We start from the raw sequence: 7,548 nt of genomic DNA, 5'->3' as shown, positions 1-7,548 counted from the left end.
GAGAATCAGAAAGAAATAAACTAAAAGAAAAGTTTGGGCCACGCCGTAGTTGTCAAGCTGATGGGAATGGTCAAACTTCTCAATTAAGGGTATCACATATATTATGAGGATAACATTTTCACTTATTTGAAACTCACCAAATATTTATATTCTTAATGTACCTTTTTGACAGGAACCATGAGAAACAAGAGGAAAGAAGTATCTAATGATCTAAATAGGAAGTTTAGTGTTGAAGGATAAACATATCTCAGGAAAAACGAAATGCTTCTTGGCATCAGCAACTAGCAGTCACACAAAAACAAAGTAGTTCTGCTGTTAACCAATTTTGCAGCTGGCAGTGAACGAAAAACGAAGATCAGAGGCAACAGAATTTCTATAACAAATAAACCTAAAGTGATCAGAGCCTACAATGACTTTATGGGAGGTGTGGATGTCTCTGAACAAATATTGTATCAATACCTTGATGACCGAGAGGCTCTAAAATATTATAAGAAGGTAACGTTCAATATTATTGGATGCATGATACTTAATTCTTACCTTATATACAAACGCAATATACATATACATGCTTGTGAACAGACTTACTTATAATGTTTTATTGGTAGAAGAACTTGATAAAGATTACTTGCAAGTAAATGAGAACAGACCTGTTCTACATTGATTACCAACAAGTAAGCCACTAAAACCAAGATGTCGAAAAAGGCTGACCTTCTAATGAGTTTTTTTACAGACTCTCAATAAAGGAAACTGCTGTATTTGCACCAAGTTCAACACGCAGACTGGTGGTGAAAGGAAAAGTTCTACTTAATTTAGCATGAAATGTAAGGAAGCAGTTAATACATATTTATTACCAATTATGGATTTGTTTTGTTATCTTACGACAAGTGTTATCAAACATGTTTTTGTTCGATTAAATTCGAACAATAGCCTATGAGTGAAAAAAATTTTTTTACCAATCGAGTAATCTGAGGGATCTGGTACAAAAAACCGTATCGTATGATGATGAAGACGAGAACTCGGATTTTGATTTGGCTTAAGGTAACATTAGCGATAGTCATACTAACTCTTTCTCAGGAAGTAGGGATAATTATGAGCCTAACAGTGATGATGTGCATGATTGGTGGGAGGAACAAATCACTCATTCTGAGGTAGATTGATGTAGGCCTACCTCATATTTGCTCTTCTGACGCTGATAAACCTAGTTCCCATCCTAGGCCTCAGTATAAACCCGGTCTAGTTGCACTTGACCAAATGTACAAACAACCCACCAATTTCTTGTGAGTGAATCGAGTACTAGACCTCAAAACTGTCCTCCAAGGAATAGCAAGCCCATACACTAATTTTTAATTGTTATTCATTTTATCTATTTAGAGGATGATTGCAGGAGAAACCAATACTTATGTCGATGCTAAAAGTAGGAAAACCAGAAATAAAGGGAGGGTTAAAAGATGGAGCAGACTGAACCATTGGGTTGATGTTACCGTGACTGAGCTAAAGAAGTGCATTGCTGTTGTAATTAACATGAGCCTAGCTTTCAGAAACCATACTGAACATTATTGGGACCACGTTATGACTTTATCCCCAAAAAACTATGTCTTTGAGACGTTTCCAAAACATTAATGCTTAAATAGAATTGTGCATTTGCAGTACCGTAATTTGGGGTAACTTCAGACAATGTGCAGACATATCTTTGATTTGTCATAATGACACAGCTATTGTTGGTTTATAGTGACTATGTACGGAAAGGTTTGCTGTTTAAGAAATGATAGCTGGAAAACGTTCAATTCCATAATTTCGTCCAAGGTAAGCTTAAAAGAATGTTTATACAATTAATCTAAGAAATCATAGTTTTCACAATGCCTTATAACTTATAAGTCTTTGGTTTATTAAGAAAAACGTCTATACCTTATTCTTTTGCTAACTTCAAACATCCATTTACCATGTGAGTTGCATGTTCAAGTATTGCCAACCTTGTATAAATTAAAATAAAAAAATACCCAATATGACCCTCGATAGGATAAATTGAGACGCTTGTCTCAAATTACCCCATGCCCAACTTTTATACTAAACAAGGTGTTTATATTATTCATACATTCGTTTATTATTGTTTCAGACCCAAATATGGTGAGGAATTAAACTAGTGCCCAAAGAGCACGCAAATTTAGAGACTTTTCAAATAAACAGCTTGAAAAAGCCGTATAAGCATTAGCATCTGTTCTTTCATTGCGGAGGGCAGAGAAGAAAAATTTGGCGTTCCAAGAAGCTCAATAAACAGAGCAGTTACAGGAAAAAACAGAGGAAAGGCTGAAGGACCATTTGTGTTAAATGAAGTAGATAAAAATATCTTAGCAACGTGCATATGTACAGCAGGGGATTGGGGAATTCCGCTCACAATATACGTCGTAAAACTCATTGTCAAAGCTTTCATAGATCGTTGTGGAAAAACTGAACGCCGGTTCATAAAAAATATGCCCGGTCGGGAGTTTATGTCATTATTAAAACGGCACAAGGCTGTTGTAAGCAATAAAAAAAGCAAACTTGATCATGACACCATAAATAAGTACTTTACGAGTTGGAGCATTCAATTGATGAAATTCTTCAACATTTATTCATTATCTATGACGAAACGAACGTAACTGACGATCCTGGTCGTAAAAGTTGTTAGAAGGGGGTGTAGACATCCAGAACAGATTGTAGATGCAACTAAATCTAACACTTCGGTAATGTTTGCTGTTGCTGGAGATGGCACACTTCTTCCACCATATGTAACATATAAAGCCGAAAACTTATACAGCACCTGGACAGAAAATGCTCCTAAAGGAACAGTTTGACAGAAGCAAGAGTGGGTGGTTTATAATGAACAAAATTAAGATTGGTTTCGGAAAATTGCTCTGCTCTACTTTCTTGTTCCCTCCTAACAGCACTGGGCTTACACAACCGTTAGATGTGGCTTTTTCCACCCTCTTAAAATTAAGTGGCGTGAAGCCTTGTACTCATGAAAAACAGAAAATGGAGGAACTGTTCCCAAGGATAAATTTCCTATATTGCTAAATAAATGTCTAGGGGAAATAGGAGATTAAAATATCTCCAAAAGTGTGAAAAGTAGATTAAAGAGAGCAGGGCTTATTCCACTAGATCGAGAGAAGTCTTGAAGAAACTTCCTGGGAGAAAATTGGTAGTAGAAGACCTGGAAAGCCGAAATTCCATTCTGGAAAGATTCATTTTAGACTTCAGAAAAAAGTAGGAAGGAGACAGAGAGCTTAAGAAAGCAAAACAAAAAATGTTTAACGTTCTTGCTGGGAAAGGAATTACGGAATATGTTGCCCGATTAGAGAACAATTCAAATGAAGTAAATAAGAGAACAATTGAACTGTTAGAATAAAGCAACATAATTAATTCCTAAACGACAAAAGAAGGTTAAAAAGATTGTGGAGAATGATGATGATGATGTATCATCAAAAAAGGATCGAGAGAAGTCTTGAAGAAACTTCCTGGAAGAAAATTGGTAGTAGAAGACCTGGAAATCCAGAATTCCATTCTGGGAAGATTTGTTTAACAGGTTGGCCTCCAGGCCTTTTTTAGCAACACCTTGTAGCAGATCATATGTATCACATGTGCTGCACAAGTTCTGTTACCGGCGGAACGTGTGTAGCAGATACGATCACAAACATAAGCCCTTTATTTATCTACATGAATCGTATTTGCTGCACGTTTACTGTCTATTGACCTATATCATGTGTTTGCCTGGTCTGTGGTTAAGGGAAAGGCAGTCTTGGTTTCTTATGCTGGCGCTCCTGTTACCCCCACCACCTTAGTAAAATAATAGCCTACACTCTACGCTGTGATGAATGGTATTTGATGAGTGCAACAGTTTGAGTTATTATTAGTGAGAAATATTCATGTTAATAAGTCTGTTGATAGGTTATGTGTTTGTATATATTGTGTAAATAGTTTGTAAATAATGAGTGGTGAACAATTGAGAAGTGCAGATATTTATATTGACAGATATGAGCACAAATTCTGAATATGATAGTGATGCCGATCGTGAGTACATGCCGAACATTAATGATTTTAGTGACAGTAGTGATTGTTCTTTGTCTATGCCGAAGAAGAGACATACAAGTGTAACAAACAATGTTTAATGATGCTTTATCTGTGACACATGAAACACTGGGAGCCAAGTCCTCTGACGACCTGTCAAGAAAGTGAGGTTAGGCCTATGCAAGTAAGTCCAACACAGAATCTACTTAGTCATGACCCGGGTAACCAATGTGAAGTTGTTTGGTATAATGTCACAGGAAATTTAGAAAGCTTTGATTTTAATGTAGACAGTGGTTTCAATGCAGATATTGTTGGTCCAAATTACTTAGATAAATCTCCCACAGACTACTATCTGTCTTTTATAACCCCTGACATTATTAATACAATTGTTGAGCAAACAAATCTTTATGCTTATCAGTGCATTATCAAAGGAACTTTGAATGAATCAATTTCGAAACGTTCCTTACTTGCTACGTGGACAGATACTAACCCATCAGAAGTATTATCGTTTCTTACCCTGGTTATTTGGATGGGCCTAGATAATAAACCACAAATTTCAGATTATTGGTCAAAGTTGATTTTGTACAAAAATGACTTTGTCCAGGAAACAAAAACTACCAGAAACAGGTCCCGGCTCTTGCTTTCCATGTTACATTTTTCAGATAGTGAAAATATCATTCCTGGACATAAACTGTACAAAATTGAATGGCTAATTCAAGCATTGAATGAACAATACGACTGTCATTTAGGCAGTATACTGTATACCTAACAAACGTCACAGATACGGTATTAAACTCTACAAGGTATGTATTGATAGAGGTTATACCTATACCGGTAAAGTCTATGGTGGGAAAGAAGGAAATTCAAATTAAACTGGAACAGTTACTGAGAATGTTGTACTTGATTTGACCAAAGATCTAGTAAACGAGGGTAGGGAACTATACACTGATAATTTTTACACGTCTGTAAATCTAGCTAAAACCCTTCTCCAAATAAGACTCACTTAGTAGGAACGCTGAGGAAAATGCGTAGAAACAACCCTACACCTGTTACTAAAGCAAAGTTGAAGAAAAGCCAAATTAAAATGCTACAAAGTAACTCTAATGTAATCGTGCGTAAGTGGAAGGATAAGAGGGATATTTTATTTCTAACAACTAAATCAGTTCCAGAAATGACGGCTATCACAACAAAAGGAGGAAAGATTGTAGAAAAACCATCCACTATTATAGACTACAATGCAGTTAAGGGTTTCATTGACCAATCTGATCAAATGGCATCTTACAATTCACCTATTAAAAGATCCGTGAAATGGTATCGAAACATTGCTTTAGAAATTATTGCTAACACATCTATTGTAAATGCCCATGTTATGTACACTACTCTTACACAAAAGAAGATTGAAATTACTGAATTTAGAAAGCAACTGGTTCTTGGACTCATCAAAAAAGCCCAGATTTTATGTAACGGTATGCCTAATTCAGAAGACAACCCCCCCCTCCCGAAGACACTTCACAGCTGAACCACATTATCATGAACACAGATAAGAGGAGTCGGTGTTCTACGTGTTATGAAAGAATGAAAAGTGAATTCGGTCGGGGGCATGCTGTTAAGCATGCGAAACAAGTTAAAACAATGTACCCAGGGTGTAACCCAAGTACTTCTATGTGTACGGATTGATTTTTTTAAAAAACATGTTACTAAGGCAAAGAAGTATTAAAGGTAGACACATTTACCATTTTAACCACTAACCATTTAACTATTAACCGTTTTCCAATGCAAAATAAACCTTATTTTTAATATTAACGTAATAAAGGAGTATATATTATTTACCTAACATGCTTTATTTGATGTGTATCACATATGAACACATACAATTTACATTCACAGACAATGTGTATCATATGTGATCACTTCACATAAAGCTGTACAATCCATTGTATGAAGTATATTTATGTATGCTTTATCACAGATATTGAAAAATAATGTCAAATACTTCTTAATTAGCATTTGGTCTGTTGGTATAATTACTGATTTCACCTATGGTCTGTGACAAGATTCTTTCATGCAGCATATGTGCTGAACGTGGAGGCAAACCTGTGAAAGACTTCAGAAAAAAATAGGAAGGAGACGGAGAGAATAAGAAAGCAAAAAAAAAAAAGTTTAACGTTCCTGCTGGGAAAGGAATTACCTAATATGTTGCCTGATTAGAGATCAATTCAAAAGAAGAAAATAAGAGAACAATATTAAACTGTTAAGAATAAAGCAACATAATTAATTCCTAAACTACAAAAGAAGGTTAAAAAGATTGTGGAGAGTGATGATGGTGATGTATCATCAAAAACCCTTCGAAAACTTATGTCAAAACAGCTCTGATGACGATTGGGAGGCATTCAAAGCCAAACACATTGCAAATATCAAGAAACAAACTAATGAAGATGAAAATAATTTGGATCATCAGATATGTCAGCCAATTAATAAACAAGAAGGCGCGTTTATTGTTGTAGACTATGATGGTGATTTTCATCCAGGAGTCATAGAATGAATTGACGAAGGATCAGTAATAAAAGGTCTATGGCCAGGAACTGTAAAGGAAACCTGGAGATGACCAGAAAAAAGGATGAATACAGCTGGAAACATATTATGAGTGGTATTAATCCTCCGAATATGATGAAGAAAAGAGGAATTTTTAAATGCCAGAGTTAATTTAGTTTCATAATTTTGTCTTTTTTATTATTTTACTTATAAGCAGTGTTTAAAATTTCAATACCTGTAATATTAAATGTGTTTTTTTTGTATCTAGGAATGTCTCCAATGTCTCAAGTTGACTTAACTCTACGTTGGGTTATTCACGAGTGTAACTTTAGTCAGTGTTATTTTTTATTTTATTTAAGGTATTAATGTTTTTTATTTAATAAAATATATCACAGTAACATTATTAACTGTAATACCCATGGTTTGCAATAAAAGTTCCTTCTAAACCATTGTAGTTTTGTAAGTATTCCTTATTAAATTTGAAACACTTTTTACTTTTAACACTGATGCAATTGTCCAAAAAGTGTTCTCCATCTGTTGTCAAAATCAAATCTATTGGATAGATGTTACCTTTTATTTACAGAGAATTGGTATATAAAAGTGCTGCCAGCACAGAAACATTTCGAAAGGAATACGTAATGTTCTGGCACTATCAGGAAAAATCTAAAGACCTATCTAAATCTTTGATAAATAGAAGTTTACAGTACAAATAAATAGTCTATTTTAGAAAAAGAAAATGTATTGTTGGTAAGCTTCAGGGAAAAATTCCAGCAAACTTGTCTATCACATTGACTGCCATGAGGACCACCGGTGGTCCTCACCAGTTTCTCAGCTGAGGCCAAGCCAACATAACCTGCACCCAAGTGGCCCTCATGACCCCAGGGTAGAACTTTTACTATTTTTATAATTATTACTCTGCTGTGTAATCTGCTGTTGTGTCAAGTAAACAGTCTGTGAATGTATTGACTGGTTTCC

This window comes from Homalodisca vitripennis, unplaced genomic scaffold (assembly GCF_021130785.1).
Source record: "Homalodisca vitripennis isolate AUS2020 unplaced genomic scaffold, UT_GWSS_2.1 ScUCBcl_706;HRSCAF=3292, whole genome shotgun sequence".
Lineage (NCBI taxonomy): Eukaryota > Metazoa > Arthropoda > Insecta > Hemiptera > Cicadellidae > Homalodisca > Homalodisca vitripennis.
Note: the sequence above shows the minus strand (reverse complement) of the source record.